Consider the following 21507-nt stretch of genomic DNA (forward strand, 5'->3'; position numbering starts at 1 on the left):
TATGAATCTGTACCTTATGAATGTCATGCAGGCTTTGAGAGCTTGTTATTGAAGCATGGGCACTGCCAACTAAATTGGACCAGACAGACACAACTTATAACTATGCATTGTTACTTTTGATGCAGGAAATCTTGACTAACTTCATAAATGGATCTGAGGTGGAAAAAATAAAATGATTTTTTATTTATTTTTTAAACACGATATGACCCTATTTACACCATGTAAATCATCAGTGAAAGCGCCTTATGCTTCCCATTTAAACTGCACACAGGAAGTGAGTATGGCCTCAGTTTTTTGTACTTGTTTAGGAAAGATTCATTATCATTCCTAATGACTGAGTCTACTAATGACTGAGTCTACTGTGCGTTTAAGTGGCACTTGAGTTTAATGAAAATGTTTACTCACACATAAACATGCATTGATTTTGTTGTTAGATTGGTTGAGTCAGGACGTAGGGTTTGGTCTCAGGCCTGCATGGCAGAAAGCTTGTTAAAGAAGAATGATGATCAGCTTTGTGTAAATTCTCACCCTCGCGCTGGAAATGCACTATATTGCGACAACATCTAAGAAAGCCACAATGATCATATACGAGAGACCCACAACTGAACTAACTGACATGTAATATCAGCTCTTTCAATAACCCTGGACAATCACAGAGATTCGCTCAACATCAGTCCTGTCCCATTTTCCCCTTACTCATATTTTTTACTCATAGTACAGACTAAAGAATAAATTGGGAAACTCAAAGATGACACACTGTTTTTATAACTTTTGAGTGAAGTGGCAAAGGAAAATCTTATTACTCACTGGTTGCATTTCATGGAGTTTTCAGTTCTTTGAAATATCAGCTTCAACTTTAATAAAAAGAAAAGAAAAAAAGAAACAAGTATACCTATAAGGCTTACCAGGAGGTATTGTACAAGTATAGCGATATAAAATGAATGATTAAATAGAATAACTAATATAGGTTACACTTTATTTTGATGGTCCACTTTAGACTAGTCTACTAAGTAACTTAGCAAGTTAGCAGTCTGATAATACTATAATGAGAGTTAGTTGACATGTAGGGTTATGGTTAGGCTCATAGTTAGTAGAATGTCTAAAGTGGACCATCAAAATAAAATGATACTAAAATAAATATGTGGCCACAAGACGAAGAGAGGAGTCATCATATTTATAAATGGCAAAGGACAGTGACACAGTGAGATTATATAAAGAAAAGGAAAATGGGAAAAGCAAGAGATCTAAAATGTCACCATTTGCTCTTAAAAGTGTGGGGTCGGTCGGTAACATTTTTTTAATGCTTCTGAAAAAAAGTCTCTTATGCCCACCAGGGCTACATTATATAAAATAAAAAATACAGTAATATTGTGAAATATTATTACAATTTAAAATAACTGTTTTCAATTTTAATATATTTTTAAAAAGCAATTTATTTGTGTGATGGCGAAGCTGAATTTTCAGCATCATTACTCCAGTCTTCAGTGTCTCATGATCCTTCAGAAATCATTGTAATATGCTGATTTGCTGCTCAAGAAACATTTCTTATTATTATGAATATAGTTAACAATAAGAAAAGAACAGCATTTTTTTTTAAATAGAAATCCTTTGGACCATTTTAAAATGTATTTATTGTCTTTTGATTGGAATAAAATGATTAATTTCTTTAAAAAACTTTTTGAACAGACTTTTTGAACAGCAGTAGATATCACTGCAGAAAAAAAATTATATTAAAGAGAACATCATTCTTTAAACAACATCCTGCTAAAGCAACTGCTACACAATACAGAGTCCAAATATACATTGCCCTCACTTTATTTAGGCATTAGAGCTTTAACAATACTGTTAAGATGCTTGTTTATGAGATTGTATTGTTGACACCTCATGCCGGGTTCAGGTGTGTGACTTTAGTTTGTCCGCTATGAAACGGCGTGTGTAAAACGCTGAAGCCAGCGCGCAGATCTGCTCTCAATGCAAAGCCACCATCAGCAGCAAACCACCAATACATACAGTACAGTACACTCACTTATACACCAATGAAAAGAGTTAACCTGAGCATTCAGTAAATACCACAGCAAATCCTCATCCTCCTGCTTGCGTGTGTGCGTTTTCACCACTGATAAAGCCGGCGGTTGTGCTTACGTCCTCTCATCCTCAGCATTATTCTTCATATGTTTTTTTGCCTTGAATAGTCAGATGTGTAGGAGTGCTGAGCCAGAATCTGTTTATTTCACTGAGATTGTGCCAGGAAAGGGGAAAAATCTGATTCTAGATCAGCACTTTAACTGCGAGATGCTTTGAGAGGTGCTCTTATGTACAGAGATGAGAAGAAATTAAGACGGTGTGGATAATGTGTTTATCAAAACAGTATGGAAAGACAGTGTTGCTTGCATAAGCAGAGCGGGAGACACTTGTGTGTTTCAACATTAAAGAAAGTGGACATTGATGCATACATGCATGTGCACATATTCACTTATAAAGTCACATATGTTGCTTCAGGATGGTCTTCAGGCCTGCTGACTGTTTTGAGCCACTTATATAAGCGAAAACTGTCCGTTATGATTAGGGTCAGTCCACACAGGCACAGAACACGCACACAATCGTGTCACTTCCTGTTTGCCCACCTCTCAGCCTCCCCCATGGGCTTCACAGTTCCTGAAGTAAACAACACACACACACACACACACACACACACACACACACACACACAATGCAGCATTGCTGCAGATGTCATCTCATTACTAGAGAAATCATTTTGATCTCCCAGCATCTGAGCATTTAATAAATGTGATCATGTGTTCAACAATCAGATGAATTTAGGTTATGGCAGACTGTAATGTTGGTTTGAATTAAAGTGTGCATTCAGATTCAAGTTTTGAAATAGTTGGCTTCAGTGTTTATTAACATCTTGCCATTATAAAGGACAACTGAAGCAAGGGTCATAACAAGTGACAACTACTCATAAAAGATTAATTTTCCAATATGGCATCCATGGCATCTTGTATAAAAAAAAATCTTGCACACAAACATTAAATAGTGAAACCAATGAAATATGTAAATCAACTCACTGGACAACTCGGAGACATCATACACTCTCCGTGATTGATTAGTGCACATTTGAGCACCTGCTTCCTTTGTCTGAACTTTGACCCTGGAAGTACTTTTATTCCACAGCTATTTGTATTTTCAAAATGCATGTTAGCTTATATATCAATTATCGCTATATATAATTTGCAGATCAAATAGAGTTACAAAAACTTTGAATAATAATATCAATATTATTTAATACAATTTTATTGAATTATGCCTATTATAGTGTTTTTTTTTTTGTTTTGTTTTTTGCTATTTAACATTTAAAATGTTTTCATAGTTGAAAAGTCAGGGGATATGTTACCACATATTTTCCATTCATGCTTTTCATTGTCATTGCTATATTAATACTAAAATACTGTTTAAAAGACATGTGGCAAACATTATTTTGGTACTGCAATACACTTTTTTTAAAAAGTGACCAAAAACACAAATTATATATTGCACAAAGTATCACAGCTTGTATCCTAACAGAAGCCAGCAAGAGAGAATTCTGGGAGTTCTGCACAGGCCACCTGGCATTTAGGATTGGATTTAAATTGCATTATGCCTTTTTGTTAAAAAATAAATAAAAATAATAATAGTTCCCTACAATCGAGTAAATCTAGCGCCTGATGAAAAATGTTTCAATCTGCATCTTTATATGTTGTGTAAGTAACATCTGGAAGGCTGTTTCACTGGAAATCTGCCAGGAACGATAGGAAAAAAGGAAACAAAACATTTGACTTAAAACAATACTCTAAATCTCATTTAAATCTCATTTAAATCTGATTAAATAATCCTTTCTCTGAATCTGTATGAGGTCTTTACATGGTATTTGTAAACCTAAACTTTAAAGCCCGACAGCAAAGTAATATATGCCAAAAATTAGTTTTGAACTGATTTCTATTTAAGCTTATTAGGCCCAAGGCTTTTTAAACTCTGAGACTTTGACTTGACAAGCTGTCCTTTTGTAGTAGCTTTTGATGACAGGGACACTTGGCAGGAAATATAGTGTTTTTGTGACATTGTGACTTTTGACGTGCATCATATCCCATAATTCTGTGGAATAAACACAGAGACCAAAAGGCCATGTGATTTACAGGCCCCGGGCGAACTGTGATTCACATTCCTTGTTGTTCGTAATGTCTAAACTCTGTTATTATAACTCTGTAACACAGAAGTTTAAATACATTTCACTATGAAATATTGTACATATAGATTTACAAATCAATAGAATCAACAGCAAACTACATTGTGCACAATAAGAGAATATTTATTTACATTACATGCAGTGCTGGGGGTGACGCATTACAAGTTAATGTAAGTTACGTAATCAGATGACTTTTTTCAAGTAACTAGTAAAGTAACATTACTTTACCCTGAGTTTGTTCAACTACCATCATGGTACTTGCCCCAGGAGTAAGTGCAGAGGTGTTGTGTGCGCTGTGTGAACATGATGGTCATTGTAGTTGTGGACTAAATGTGAACATGCATTTACTCATCGCACTTGTACAAAAACAGATTCAACAGTAAAATGCAAACTCAAGAATATTACGCAAACCTGCAATAATTAAATGTTAAATTACACAACTATACTTTATGTATTTAATCTCACTTTATTAAGCATCTTTACAGCTGACCTTCGCTGATCCAATAAACATCACATTTGTTTTGCTGAAGTAAGAATGTTGAACTTTCTTCTGCGATCCAGAATGGCGGCGCAGCTCAAATGTTTGTTTGAGCTTTGCTCTCTACTAGCATGAATTTGCATTTCCTTCAGTCTGAGGCTTATTTATTTCACTTTTGGTGTGAAAGAGCCATTACATTTGCCAAAAAATAGAGCCCTGATGAGAAAAAGTAACACAAAAGTAAAGGGATGCATTACTTTTCATAAAACGTAACTAACACAATTAGTTACATTTTTAGGGAGTAACGCAATATTGTAATGCATTACTTTTATAACTTTCTCCAACTCTGATTACATGCATGCATTTGGAAGACACTTTTATACAAAATATATATATTTCATTGGGTGGTGTTTTCCTTGGGAATCAAACCCAAAACCTTCCCACTCTACACACAACACATTTTTGATTGTTGTAACATCTGCAAACATATCTTGCATTTCCGTCTATTCATCCACCATTAAAAAAAAAAAAAAAAACACACTGATGAGAATAGATACGTAATTTGTGTGTCAGCTTTTGATTTAAATGTTGGATAAAAATTAAGAAACTATTTTGATTAAACATTTTTTTTTTATAATTATGTCTTGTGGAACAAGGTCTAAGTCCTTACCTTATTTGTAAAAGTCGCCATTTGAAAGCAGATAATCAATGCAGATGGTTGCAGAAAAAAAAAACGAGTTGAAATCAGCGGGTTATTTCTGATTCTATACAGATTTATAATATCATTGAAGGTCTGAGAACAGCAGAGACTTACCATCTTTCTTGCTGTCAAGACTTATTAGTAACACATCCAATCAATGTCACTCTGCTCAATCCTGATTGGCTAACACCCTGTCAGTCAAGCCCAAACCCCGTTGAAAGCTGCTTTAGAGTTGTGCTTTTCTAAATACCTGCTCATGACCTTTTGAACTTTAAGATTAAATTTATTTCAGCGGCTTGTACCTCTCGGCTCAGTACCAGGAAAACCAATGTTAGAAATGCTTTTAGTGCTTATGACAGTTACACATCCTAAAAAATTAAAGCTGAAGTTCTAAAACTGACAAATGTTTAAATATATGCAAAACAGGAAGGTTTTTGAAGTGGAGGATTTAAAAATAAATAAATAAATAAATAAATAAATATATATATATATATATATATATATATATATATATATATATATATATATATATATATATATATATATATATATGTTCAACTGAACAACTGAAATACAGTGTTTTTCCACAGTGTGACACACACACACACACACACACACACACACCCACGCACAATTCGTACAGCGTACATAACAATGATGAACAATTCATGAAACCTGCATGTGTGTCCATCTGGAGTGGTGAGGAATAGTGACAGAGTAAAATGCAGCCAAATAAGTGATTGTCATATTTTTGGCCACATTACGTTGCAGACGATGACTGTCCTGATATACATCCAATATTAATAAGATGCTAATTTTTTTTTTTTTTTTTTACTTTTCAGATGGCTAAAGAAATGCATCAGTGCCAATGTTACAAAACCATTTTGCCGAACTTAACATGCGTGTTTTAGACCAGGGCAGCGCTATGGACACAATACTGCCATTTATTTTTAAAATAGGCTTAAATTATGCAGCAACAACATGGCATTAGCCAGAGCGTGATCGTCATTATAATGCCTGTTGGCAGCATCCTTAATCATGAGACGTTGATTCGAACGAGAGTGAAAAGAGACGGAGAAGAAAGATGATGCACTGAGAGATGCATCAGTGATGTTAGATGTGTGTCTGCAGTAAGAGAATATGCTTGGCTGAGCATGTAGGCCAAGCCAACAACAATGCAGAATAACCCCCACAGCAGACCTCCAGCCATCCAACTGCCTGCATCTTGTCCACACGTCATGCCGCGCTTTCACATCAGTGCGACAGGCCCGGCGCCCCAGGGAACATCGTAATGCTCACTGCCTAATTCTGCCATCAGCACCTATCCCAAGTGGCATGGACTTTAAGAAAGGGCCTGTAAGGCTTGAATTGAAATTAATTACAAGGTGTTTATTGAGAATGTGGTGAATTCAATTTGAATTTAAAACAGGCTGTTGGAACAAGTAGAAGAACAAACTCACTTTTCACAGATGTGCATTTATGGAGGTGAATGTTAGATAAGAATAGTTACAATAGCACTTTTAGCAGCCTGATGTGAGTGGCTTTTGGTGCTTTGTGAGGTGCCAATGTTTAGTTAAAGGAATAGTTCACATAAAAAGAAAATTCTGCCATCATTTATTTACTCTCATTTAATTTCAAATCCATTTGCCACCACCAAAATGCAATGATAAAAAACATTATTTGCTTGAATATTTACAGTGCCCTGCACATGACATGCAAGAAACAAATCGTGTGCATGATTTACTAATTCATTCCCTCGATTTACTAAATCGTGCAGACAATTTACTAATTTGTTACCTCGATTTATAAATCGTGTGCACGATATATCAAATCAAGGAAACAAATAGTAAATCGTGTGCACGATTTAGCCTATTTTTTCCTGCATGTCATGTGTGGGGCTCCGTACATATTAAGTGTTGAAGGAGATACTTCAGTCTTCAGTGTCACATGATCCTTCAGAAATCATTCTAAAATGCTGATTTGCTGCTCAAAAAACATGTCTTACTATTATCAATGTTAAAAACTGTTGTGCTGTTATTGTAATGTATAAATATTGTAAGAACTGTAATTTTTTGGAATCTTTAATGAACAGTCATTTCAAAGGAACTGCATTTATTTGGTATATTTTTATAACAAATTTCATTACTGTCCCTTTTGATCAATGTAAAGCTTCCTTGCAGAATATGAATATGAATATATATATATATATATAAAAAACAATGACCCCAAATTTGGATGGATGGATGGATGGATGGGTGGATGGGTAGGTGATATGGTCGAAATTATCAAAATCAACCAGACTCAACTATTGTTGCTAACTGACCAGAGTGTATACCCATAATCCTTGGCAGTAGAGCATGTGAGAGTGAAATGAATGTTATAAATGGAAGTTGTGTGGCTAAATCTGGTTCTATCTGGACACATGTGTAAAACAAAATCCAGACAGATCTGATTCAGGATTAGAGGAAGAAGGATTGTTTTTCAAAAAATGGGCCCTTACGTAGTTTCACAGCCACTTCCTCTTGGTGGATCAGAATGTCCTTCCTCCATTTACACTCCAAGTGAACAGCCACAGTTGCATAACGGCTTCAGAAGTAACCGCCAGTCACCCCGAAACCCAGACATGTTACTCAGCATCTCCCTCTGTATCAGACACACAACACACCACTGTTCAGCCCAGGTCATGAAGACACCAAATCAGCTGACATTCAGAGGGAGACAGGACCACAAAAACTCACAATTAGGGTTAAATATTAAGCCCGGTTGAGTTTCATAAGCAGTTCCAGTGAAAATCGTCATGTTTTCTTGTCCCTCAGATCAAGAAAGAAGCAAGTTGTGGGCATTACTACAGAGAGCCTCACATGCTTTTAATTATCGTAGAAAGCATGCAAAGAATTCAGTACATGTACAGACAAGTGTGTTGTCTGTGTGTACTGATTTGAAATACAAATTCATACACTACCAAATGTTTTCTGTTTTAAAAATATGAACATTGAGAGCAATTAGAATTCCAAAATGAATCCTGATGCTTTGATCTCTTTAGTTTATCGGCTGAGGGGTTCTGTAGTGCTCGTTACCAGCAGCTGAGCTGACATGAGCAACGTGTTATTGGCTAAAACAGTGGGTGCCCAGTTAAGGACCTTTCCCCTCATTAAGACCTAATCACTCCAATTAACAAACATCTGCCCTCACTCAAGGCATGTCAGCAATCAACCAGACATTCTGAGATCTGACACGAAGCTCCTCCAGCCCCCTCATCCACACAGAAAAGTCATATGCCCAGTACACATTGTACAACTTTGGGCTGTCCCAGATGAAAGATGGCCAATCGTGGTGATTTCTGTGGTCATGGCTCCTAAATGGTGGTCATACATCATACGGTGAGAGAGGTTCAAAGATGGCCGTTGACACAGTCAAAGATAGCCTGTGATAATTATCTGAAAGTGTCAGAAATTTTGCATGATCATCTCACTGTTTGCTACTGCTATGACCTACTTCTGACTAGCAAATAAAAATGCAACATGAAATGACGTATTGATTAACGTGACATGGCGCTAAAACTTACTTGCCTCAAGCTCCATTTGCAAAATTGGCATGCCAAGTAAGCTTCTATCATCCGGATTACATACACACATTCATACTATATAGAACATACTTTTTAGCGGTTCAAAATAAGTACCTTCTCAAGAGAGTACACACAATTTTGGATGCAGCTCTTGTCTTCTTTTGTAAACTATAAAGCATGTACTTGATAAATATTTTTTTTTTTTACATTTTTGAACATGTTTACTGATTTTCTTTATAATTCACTTCTGGCTAAAGCTGATTGATAGGCTTTTGTCAAAGCTCACATTGAAATTTGCCTAGTGTTTGGCACTGATATTCCTAAATCCCTGGCTTTGGTAGGTTGCCATGGTAATCAAGTATAGCAGATCAGATTTCCACACGTGATGACAGTGACAAAAGGTGGAACAATCATTCTGATCACACACAAACAGTGTTTTGGTATGACCTCGGTTATAAAATTACGTGTCATCCTAATTTAAATTGATTTGCAAAGCAGCGTCAGGGTTTATCCAACAGTAATTTCAAAAAATTTGCTTGTAATGATATAATAAAAAATATACTTGATGTGAGTTTTTCTTCATAACACTCTGCCAAACACAATTTATAATGTGGTCTCTACACTGCGGTGTCAGCCAGATAACTGTGAAAATGTCCTGCCTAAATTTAGCAATAAATTCCAGCACTGAATACCATCCCAGTGAAATGTTTTTACCCACATGTGAACATCTATGTCAAATCACCATGGAGACGACAGAAACTAGCCTCTGCTGCACAAACGTGCAACACTTTCATTATGGATTATCCTTTAGTAGGAGCGAATTTATCAACCCTGCAAATAACTACTGAGCACATGAATGTGTGTGTGTGTGCGAAAAGGAAAAAGATTAATTTTCCTTCACACTGTCTACCACATCCTTATAAATTGCGGTTTCAACAGACAACATAATAAACAGAAACGATTATACAAAACTGTGAGCATATGGGGACAGAATGTTAGAAGAGCTAAAATTTAAGAATGAATCTTTTTCATTAAAGTTCTTCTTCCAAAATGATTAACATAAATTTGTTGCTTTCTGATTGTTCAAAGATGAATATATAGCCTGTGTTCAAATCAAATACTGTCTTTTTAGCCTATATTAAGGGGCCGCTTACACCACAGTGTTTTCAAACATTTTTATGCGTTTGGCCGTTCATTTACACAACAATGGTGTTTTGGAGGCCTGAAAAAATTAACTTTTGAAAACGAGACTCAAAGTGCAAGTTTTTGAAAACGATACTGAAAATTACGTGTTCAGTTGGTGCAGTTTTTCTTTACAAAATGACATCGCCATCTACTGGCCTGGTGCATAATACAGCGTTTTTAATCGTTTTCATGGATCCGTGTGAACAGGGATCATTTTGACAACTTTTCCATTTTTAGTAGTTGTCTTGTAAACGTTTACCTTTAAAGAATTAGGGTACACGACAACGTGATACGCATACGCATGATGTCATCGTTGTCACTAATTTGCATTTTTGTTGTTTATACAGAGATGATAATGGTATCTATTTCAAAAATGCGGTTGTCGTGTAACTGAACGGCCAAAACACATACTGTAAGTTTTCTGTTTTTAGTTGAAAATGGTGTCATAATGGCCCCTTAGTTTGAAACACACACCCAAATTATCATTTACGCACCCTCATGTCATTCCGGTCCTATACGACTTTCTACTATGAAACACAAAAGGTTATATTCTGAAAAATGCTCTAAGCAATTACCCATAAAAGTGTTCAAAGTGACTCCAGTCTTCTAACTCCCTTTTGTCTTCACGGAAGGAAGAAAATCATATGGTTGGAAACAACGTGATGGTGAGTAAATGATGATGACTGTCATTTTTACAGATTTCAATTTTTACAGCTGTTTTACAATCTATTTGGCCCGATAGCTTTGAGGAGTGATGCTCATTGCTCAAATAAGGAGGACTGAATCCTATTTTGAGTTTGTCTTTTGTAAATAATTCACTGAAATGTGTCATAGAGCTCTGTGGTTCAGCAGAAACAGCACAGAGGAGAGAAGAAGCACTGTAAGACTAATGTTTTTTTTTTTCTCATTTGTTGTTTTATAGATCTCGGGGAACTAATTGTCAATTAAAATCGAATCTGTTCCAGATGATGGTCAAAAACATACCTCAATGGAACTGTTTAAGGATGCTTTAATGAATTCCTTCTGCTTGCCCTTACCAAAAGGAATGCAAATGTGTCTGTTTAAAAGTGTCCCAACAGCAATACTCTTTCTCTTCTGTAAGCCAAGCAAATTCATTCAGATTTGTGGTTTGTGGGGTAAACAGGAAGTCTACAGGTAGAGAAAAGAGCAAATCAAGTAACACAGCTATTGTAAGCACACTAAAAACACACATTGCAAAGCGTTCAGAGATCAAATTAAGTGTAAAATGTGATTGCTCTACAATTCTTCAGTATGTTGATCCGGGAACTAGTTGTCTAACATTTATAAGATACAATAAAAAAAATGTATATGAATATTCTTTCACAAAAATATATTTGTATTTTATTTCAAATATTGTAAAATCTTTTTCTCTCACATTTTTCTTTGAATACATTCCTTTCATGGTCAGTATACGTTTTAAGCATCTTTAAGCTGGAAATCTCGACACTGACAGACTCGCAGAAAATATGGGCCTTGCTTCTTTCTTTTTTTTTCTGAAGGACCCCACCCACCCACACTTATTCGCCCCCCTTCACCAAATTCTTAACACATATCGAGCTCAACGTCAAATAGCTTCACACTCAACCAATCACAAGCAACAGCATTGTGTCAACCTACATCACAGTGGCCAATCAAATGTTTTGTAGTCTGTCATGTGACACAAAGCCCCGCCCCATTTGTGGAATCATTCAGAGTGCGAGTGGAACTACAGCGATTCAGCGGTGACTGACCGGCGCAGATCCAACCAGCTGGAGGATCCGAGGACATTTCTGAAGCGATACAAATGCTCCTTACGTGGAATGTCTTCCTTCACGTCTTCTTAAGATTTTAAAGGAGGTATGTAAACCTTCACTTTGCTCTCACAATGCAAAAGTTGAAGATATTGGTCATGAATTAAGGGTAAAAGCTGTAGGTGGCAGCTGCGCATGAAATAGGAACTGTGTCACCAATAACTTATTCATAAAAGTGCTTTATCTGCAGTTTGATTGAGCAATTTCTGCAAGACTTTTAAAAAATATATTGCTATTTATTCAGATGTTTTATGTATTTGATTTAGGGTATTTATCAGAATAAATTACTACATTTATATATAAGTTACATATAAATCAGAAGCTTCTGTTTATATAATGCTGAAACAAGATATAGCTACACAGATGCAAATTTCTTTATTAAAAGCCACTTTTAACCTCTATGGGTGGTTATTCTTGACCCTTACCCATTATATTTAATCATTCTCTTCATATTTTATTGTTTTTTATATATATTTATTTGCACCAACACTACTGGAATATTTACATTTTATTGCAATAATCTCATTTAAAAAAATATAGGAAATAAATGATGATTTGTATTGAAGTAAAAATAAATTTTTCTTTTTCTTTTTTTCTTTTGTGAATAATAATCCATGCAGTTCACTGGGGGTTTAAAGCTGATATATATTTTGCACTATGTATCTCATTTTTTTTATATAATATTCCTGAATCTGTCTGAAACAAATTAAAGTAGTTTCAAAATCTACAATATGTGTAACTATTAATGTCATATACAAAGAGTGCTATTGTTACAGTCTATACCACTACCAGAGTGGGCTGCAATACCAATTGAATGATATTTTAAATTATGTGCATTCATTTATTGTGGCAACGAAACTGACTTGTATAAAGAATTGAAAAAGTGTATAGGAAGCATTTCGACTGAAAACTGCAAATAAAATGGGAAACAAATGCACTGCCACATTTCGTGCAATCTTTGTAGCTAGAAGTAAATTGGAAAGTGTTGCAACCTTCCCCATCTGCTCAGACATGATATTTCTAGTTTTCTAAACGTCTTGATCCAGATCACCTGGATTTCACCTCTTGTGTTTGACTGCTTTCCGTTGTCGGTACACAGACTGGTGTGAGTTATTATCTCAGCGTCCAAACTCTCATTATCACCGCTGCATCATTAGATTAAATTGGTAAACTGATGCGTGTATGTGGGCTGAAGATAAACTTGGCTTAGTGACAAGTTAAATGTGCATAATTACCTTTAATCTGGGTTTCAGTTTCATTGTTCTCTGCACTTTTTTCTGTTATGCAGTACAGTAAATGGTACTTATTAACTACAGCAGTTTATGTATTTTGTGTAGACAAGTCACTGTTTAAAAGAAAAAGTATACAAGCCCAGTTCAGACAGAAGTACACTGGAAATAGAAGTACACAGCTGATCTCTGAAATCTGTCTGGTGTTTCTGACAGGATCCAGATGTGTCTAATTGCAATATATGAAATCTGTTTGTTGCCGTTCTGGTCTGCAGTGAGATAAAGTAAGGTCACGGAAAGCCGCAACAGACCGAGAGAGAGACGACTGTTAAATATATTACAGGCTGTGATTATATCTGTACCGGAAAGTAACCCCCCACCCCCCCCAACACACACACACATATACACTCTACCTTCTTTGTCTGTCTCCCGGGTTATCTCCACCTACTGCCACCCTCAAAGACACCTGAACACAGACATAATGATCAACAGCAACGGCGTCTGGAGAGAACACCCCCTCCTCTCTTCCACTGTCTCTCTCTTTCTCTTTCTCTCACTCACAAGCAAGCAGGCCCAAACAGACAGAAAGAATTTTAAAAGGGCACACGCACAAAATAAGACACTCAAATCCAGATATTTTTAATGCCAGGTATATCTGCTGGGTAAGATACATGGGCCTAAGAAAATATTTGAACATTTAATGATTGTATGAATGTCATTGCATTAGACAACAAAATGTCAAGCGCAACTGTTTAAATTTATTAATTTTAAATAACACAGCTCAAACACACAACATTTCACAATTAGTTTTTTTCAAATAAGAAAACAATAGATATACTATTTAAAATCACATTGGAATTTCAGAAGCTAAAAGTACATCGTAAAAAAAGATTTTTCGACAGTATTGGAGCATGTTTTACAAGAAAATTATTATTTTTTACTTCAAAATTTTTAATCCTTGCCGTTTCTTTGTAATTCTTTGTTAAATTTACTCGATTTCTGAGTGAAAATTGTTTCAAAGCTATTTTTTCTGTTTAACTGCAAAAATATTTCTGCAAAGTAAAGGCAGTTCTGAGAGAAACCCATTTGGTTTAATGTTTTATGTCAAATGCATTGAAAGAAACGTGTTTAAAATATAAGACACCATTTACATTTTTTTTAGAGCTTGTTAGATGTAATTTGTTCGAATTTGTGAGTTTGTTCGTTTTTAACAAACCCTAACATAATGTACGGCCTGGATATGAAGAGTTCAGATGCAAAAGCCTCTAAGTGCCATCTGAAATTTTCTTCTAGAATGATCATTTTTATGAAGCTCGTATATTTAAGTTCAGTAATTTCACTTAAATGGCAATGAAAATTACCTATTAATTGGCATTTAAGTGAAATAACTGAACTTAAATAAACGAGCTTGATAAAAATGATCATTCTAGAAGAAAATTTCAGATGGCACTTAGAGGCTTTTGCATCTGAACTCTTCATATCTGCTCTGAATTTCATGTCTTCTCAGTATTTATATAATGTGATTGATGAAACATGTTCAATTCATTTGGCATTATATCATCCTCAGACTTCATCATATACCAGGTCTGCCAATGTCGCTACGATCTCTTGCTCTCTTCATCTCAAGTGAAAATATGGGTGGCATATTTTTCTGTTATTTCTATGTTAAGTGGCTCCTACATGCTTTGTGTTGAGCTACATGTCTTAATTTTTCTTTGAAACTGGCTACATAATTGTGGAATAGTAGATTTGGAAGCTCAAACAAGACATGATAAAACATCTCAAACACAAACAACACCATTCAAAAATTTGGGTGCAGAACATTGTTGTTTTTTCAGCAAGATGTATAAAATGGATAAAAAACGACAGTAAAGACACTTATAATGTTACAAAAGATTTTTATTTTAAATAAATCCTTTTCTTTTGAACTTTCCATTAATCAAAGAAGCCAGAAAAAATGTATCACGGTTTCCACACAAAAAAAATTAAGCTGCTGAATTCTTTTCAAGATTAAAATAAGAAATGTTTCTTGAGCACCAAATCAGCATATTAGAATGAAGGATTGTGACATAAAGACAGGAGTAATGGTTGTTGAAAATTCAGCCTTGCAACACTACCATCTGAAATCTGAAAGATTACTATTACTAACAATATTATAAAGTCAATAGTTTGAGCAGAGCTTTTTTATAAATCTCCCAGAAATCAAAGAACCCTTGCAGAAGGTAAGCACAGTGACTGCTTTTCAAGTGAAAACTGAAAGACGAGGTTTTGTTCAAAGGGTGTGTGTCGTTCGGCGGCATAAATGTGGGCATTCATTGCAAACAGTGAAAAGCAGTCACCATTCAACAATCATTTTCAGACGTACAGTACAGATGTCAAGGCAGCTCTAAAATCCGGAGAATGTTAGGGGTGTCTTGAGGGAAGCCACGCCCATTCCAAGTCTCAACAAAACCCGCAAACACACACACATACAGACAATGTACCTCCATGTGTGGTTGTGGTGCTTTGAAAGAAATATCCCAGAATGGGCCACACTTCAAAGAGATGTTCATCCATTCTGTCTGAGGAACTAAAATTAACGGAAACACCTCAGGGGGAATGTGACACCAGCTGCTAAGACTCCTTCTTTTTCTTTTTTTTTGTTCTAACACTTTTTCTGGGTGCGCTTGAGCATGTGCGCTCGCATATGTAGACTCCATCTTGAACCATCGTTATTTCCAGGGCCAGGGTTTGTGGCATCCACACTGTAATCTGTTGTGTGGAGAGGATGTTGAGATGGATTATTGAAGCCCCATCATGCTGTGTGTGCCATTACTGTGGAGAGATCAGCACAGTGAGGTTAATGAGCCAATCTGCATAAACTTTGTCCCCATCTGGAGCATTTGGGTGGTGTGGGGCAATGTAGAGCGTAAGTGCATCTGCATCACCAACAACCCTCAACGTAGCGAATGATTTATTCTAACGATCTTTCTACTCTTCGCTGAAAACTTACAACACAAGCTCAGACTCCCTGGAGCATGACTGCGGTTGGTTGGGAAAAAACTGCACTGAAACGGCATGGTTTCGGCTGTAGTGACATTTACATACAGTTAAAATATGAGATTGTATGTACAATTTCCACTAGCCTACCTGCTGCTCAGTCATAGTGTGTGATTTTATACTTAATGTATTTTTTCTTTTAAATGAGTTTGAGGATAAAACTGTAATTTTCTTCTTTCAGTGTTAAAATACCATATCTTATCCCTGCTTAATATGCAGAGATTACCAAGTAAGCTGTTTGCAAACATTTCCACGAAAACTCTAAATAGCTTGTGTCTTTGTGCTTTTGTTTTTGAGTAGCAGCATTGGCTCAGCCAATGGCACGAGTTTGGGGTGGGACAATCTGTTTGGTCGAACAATGGAAAATGAGGGGAAACTGTCCTGCATGGAAACCCTCGTTCCATTTAGTGCCACTAGTGGCGTAGGAAATACATACAGCGGTTTCAATTGGCATTAAAGTAGTCATTTTGGAATTTGAGTGGAACGCACCCTAACCCAACGTGCAGCCTTTGGTGACTTAGAGAGAGCTGGGTGTGTTTAGGGCTTTAGCGTCTGAATTAAATATAACAGTAGTTTGAGAATGGAAAAACACTGCATTTTTACTGCCCTACAAAGGAAAAAAACTAACTACACGTTTTGCCAATTTAATTATGACTGAAAACAAGTCTCTTAAACTATGATTGACTGTAACAGATGGGCTTGGTTCGACTATGCTTAGAGAAATATTTTTGAAAATTGATATCAAATCAAAGTCAATCAAAAAATGAGCCAATCTGCTCAGTTCCACTGTTTTGTTGATGTAGTTACTGCATTTTTTTTTTTTTTTTTTTTCTAGGGCAATTTAAAGGTTGTCAGTTTTTTTTAATGTTTGATGTTATGTAGTGTTGAAAATTCAGTGACACTTCTAGTGATAAAATTAAGAGAAATCTGAGCGTGAAAAGTGATATCAAAGTTAATCAAAAAGACTGAGCCAATCTGCTCAGATTCAGTGTTGGTGTAGTTACTGCATTTCTAGGGAATATTAAAGGTTGTCAGCTGTTAAAGTCCTCATTTTGGCTTCCATTCACAGTTTTTTTTAACCGGTGTGTTAAAAATTCAGCAGCACTTCTAGTGACAAATGACATTCTGCTTTATCATGTGGAGATACTGAGATACTTTATATATTCTATATAGTTTGGAAATTGTAGGCGTTTGTAAGTGAGCATTCACAAATTAGCTCTAAAGAATTGTCTCAAAAACAACCTAAATCAGTCATTCAAATATAGACATTCATTTGACTGGTGAAAACAGCTCGTTTGATAGTTATGTCATAATTGTGATGAAATAATGTGAAATTGAGGGGACCATTTTTGATATGGACTTTGCATTTACACACTACATTTTCCTTACAATTTGAATTGAAGAACAGTATATGAAGTGGATTTTAACTTCCTATTTCCATTGGAAACTAAAAGCTGTCTTGAGAAAATTTTCTGAAGGTGCTGACTGTAGAATGTGCCACGTGTTTATGACTGAGGATTTAACCACAAACATCTTAAACAGCAGTTTCCCAAGAGAACACCTCTGATTAAGAAATTAAGAAAAAACATAAATGCCACCAAAGAAATGCAAGATAAAAAAAACATTCAAATGGCAAAAAATGAAACCACAATTTTTGCTGTTTTTATCTGTTTGCATGAAACCTCTGTATTGTTGGCTGTAATCTGCGATCTGTAGACTCAATAAGTTGGAACCTTTTGAAGACCCAACACACACACACATACAGTACAGTTAAAGAAAGAACACTATGTTCTACTGAGTGTCTATGGCATAAACAGAAAGTGACTATTCCTCTTTTTTTCTCACTTCCAAAAGACAACCACCCAGCTAGTCTAAACCATTAGATCATTTAGTTTTTTTCCCCTTTCATTACCCATAATGCTGTAAACCCCACTGGGCGCAGTGTGGGACCCCACTGCTGTAGGATGCACAAGCAATGAGCCGTTCATTTCTCTTATTTCATTTTCCTCTTCTTTCTCTCCCTTTTTTTTTTTACTTGTTACCCCTCTCTGTGTGAAAAATGAGCGAGGACTGTTTGAGAGTTTAATTCATTTTGATTAAGTCAAGGAGAAAGAAAAAGAGGCTGTTTTGTTCATTTAATCAGCTTGGAGATGAAATGACGGAACTGAATATTTAGATACATTGGTTTTTTATGTTAATGATTGTGGTGGTGTGATGGTTTGCCAATATATATATATATTTTACTTATTTTTTGTAGTAAAGAATGTAGTAAAGAGAAAACATATTTAACAATTTTTCCACATAAACAGAACCAGTCTGTTCCAATGCAAAACCCTGATGGGAATGTCATTTCACTTGTAGTGTATCATATAGAGTTAGTGTTAGGATTGATGTCACATGACCACATAAAACCTGATATACGGTTCTGAATTGGTCTCAGTTCAAACAGAGGTTTTGGCATACAGAGGATTTTCTTTTTATTATTTCTTATTTTTTCCTCATTAAAGCATGCTCTTTTTATAGACTTCTCAATTTGTCTACAGTGGAAGCCACCAATTTGGTTTGTTTCAGCAGATGCCAAAGCAGATGCTGCTTTTAGTACGAAAAACTACATAATGACTTAAATTTTGAGTCACTAGAGTGTGCCCAAACTTTTGGGTGCATTTCTGTAGGTTTGTGAGGATGCAAAAATGGTTTGATTCTCTTAACATGACTAATTATTTTTTGAATTTCCGTAGTCTCTGCCTAAAGGGCCATTCACACCAAGGAGGACGATAACTATAATGATAACAATAACTTTAAATAATCAATATCATTCTATGAGAATAGGGAAGTCCACACCACAGCTATAACAATCATGACAGAAAAACGATGTTGTTGCTCGTATCATTGCCTAATATCTCTTTCATATCTCTTTCAATATCTATTTTAGCATTTCCAGCTGATGATAAAAGCGTTGACAGCCAATCAGAATCCACCTCACTTTAAAAAGCTCGGGCATTTAAAGCGGCAGACAACAAAACTGCAGTGTGCTTAGAATAGACATTTTTTGTCTCTTGATGTGGATGATAATATAGTTATTGTTATAGTTATAATTTTTGGTGTGAACAGTCCTTTAAATGGTCCAATCTGATCGCCTTGTGTTTACAGTTAGGCCAGAATACTGAGGTTTTTATAGAACCCAAATTTCGCACTTGATGTGTACATGCAGTCTATACAGTCTATACGTGTCGTGTGGCATGTCATTCAATATATTATATATAAAAAATAGATTCAATATATTCTATATTTTATTCTATACCCTAAGGTTCTTAACTCAATTTTAAAGAACCCTTTATGCCGAAAAGGTTCTATATAAAGAGAAATGTCTTACATGATTTTATAATACTTTCATGTTTAATGGGTTATTTGAATTTGTTCTAGTGATAAAGTATGTTTACAAGCTACTTAATTCATAAAATTTGATCAGGATTAAAAAATAATTAATACTAAATGGATTAAAACTAAATCCATTAAATTGTCCCATGATGGAAACCCCTAAAAGTTTGTATATATGTATAAGAGCCTGACAGAACCCTTGAAGGTTCTATATAGAACCTTTTCTTCTAAGAGTGTTCTTCTTGACCAGGTGGCATTTGGGACAGGGCGAGCTTAGGGTGGCACAGGACCATTTTGGGACCGTTTGGGTCAGAATCATTGCCAGTAGTCAAAGAATACAGAAAATGTTACTTTTGAACTAGTACTTGGCTCACAAATGATTTTGCTTCTGTTTTTGAGTGTTTTGCTGAAAGAAGACAATTAATTTGTGTGCCATTGTTCATGGATACTATTATAGTTTGCATTCTCCCATATCTGAAAAGGCCAAAACTTCATACTTTTTTATTTTGGACTGTTTTATATTGGATGTCTGAATGTCAGTGTTTGCCAGAGTGGAAAAGAAGCCCTTATTGTTTTATGTTTGGAGTCTGATGAGCTAATATTGGAGCTTATAATGGCAGCCTGACTCTTGAATCGTGGAAAAACCATTCTATTAGACCTGTGCATTTCTTCATATGTCCATATGGAGACGGCATGAACAGGAAATGGCATGCATTCCTTTTGTCCGATTCAAAAATAAACTTGAGTGTGCACTTCCTGCAGAGGCGTTGAGAAGAGAGAAAAGAGGTGAAGTGGGAGAAGAACAGAAGCAGAGGAAATAAAGAGTGTAGTGTTGTTAAACTTAAACGGGCTTCGTTACACTCAAGGATCTCTGCTGTGATTCGTTGAATCCTCGTGCGATAGAGTTGGCTTGTAAATCACACACCATGCTTCCTTCTTTTGTAAGGAAGATTAAAGCTCTTTGTGTTGCCACATACATCCCTGTAGTTCTTCACTTCCTGTCAGCAAGACATGTGATTGTTTGACCAGTGTGTGAGGTTGCCATTTGTCATAGGGTGCGTCTCAATCAGCTCCCTAGTTCCCTAGGTTGTGAATCAGTATGTGTACTCAAATTCCCTGTACGGTCCCTGCTACACATTGGGACCCAGATGGTGACATGACAACGTCCTCATTAAACAAGAGCTGCGTTTCCATTTCCCAATGGAAACTCACATATATTGTGAAAAAGTTTTTATGCTCGTGTGTGGGGTGTTTTTTTCAGGCAATTTGAAAAAGGACTATTTCGCACAAATCGCATTTAAGGGTCACCTGATGTACGGAAAAGTTGATCATTCTTTGGAGATAGCACAGTATGTTTGGACAGAAGACGAGACAGAGTTCTTTATTAAACTCGTAAAAGACAAAAGAATTACGGGAATACATTCTACACTTCAAAGAAATGCCACAATTTATCAAGACCACAAAGCAGATATGAGGGAGAAACACCCAGAAACACCTCATTCCTGGCCACTCCCAAGTAAAGGACTTTCCTTGCCATTAATGCTTGGATAACACGCCTACGTCTCCTTCCATTAAAAATAATGCCTAGCGCAGTGGCTGTGATATACGTAAACCTACCAACATCTGTTGCCATGATTTTTGGAATGGCTTATCACGAGAGGAAAAAATTATGTTTAGTCGCATAACATCGGTTAATGGAAACGGCTTCATTTCACAATCGTTTTTTATCGACATTTAGAAAATATTACAAAAGTTTTGTGCAAATCTGTAATGGAAACCAGGCTATTGTCATTACTGGTATTTATGAATAACAGCAGAACTGATCATTTTCTGACATTCATTTTACATGATTGAGACAGCCCTTAAAATGGCCGACTCCCTGATCAGTGCCCTGAATACT

General features: G+C 35.9%; 1 protein-coding gene across 1 annotated transcript in view; it reads left to right on the top strand.

Moving 5' to 3' along the window:
* The first annotated feature begins 11883 nt into the window (after nt 1-11883).
* The window catches only part of ccl20a.4 (chemokine (C-C motif) ligand 20a, duplicate 4), a 33312-nt gene continuing 23688 nt past the window's right edge, over nt 11884-21507 (top strand). Inside the window, exon 1 of the mRNA XM_084118975.1 lies at nt 11884-12007. The gene's annotated coding sequence lies outside the window, so the exon portion shown is untranslated. The remainder of the gene's footprint in view (nt 12008-21507) is intronic.

This window comes from Abramis brama, assembly GCF_963993115.1.
Source record: "Abramis brama genome assembly, chromosome: 7".
In the NCBI taxonomy this organism is placed as follows: Eukaryota; Metazoa; Chordata; class Actinopteri; order Cypriniformes; family Leuciscidae; genus Abramis; species Abramis brama.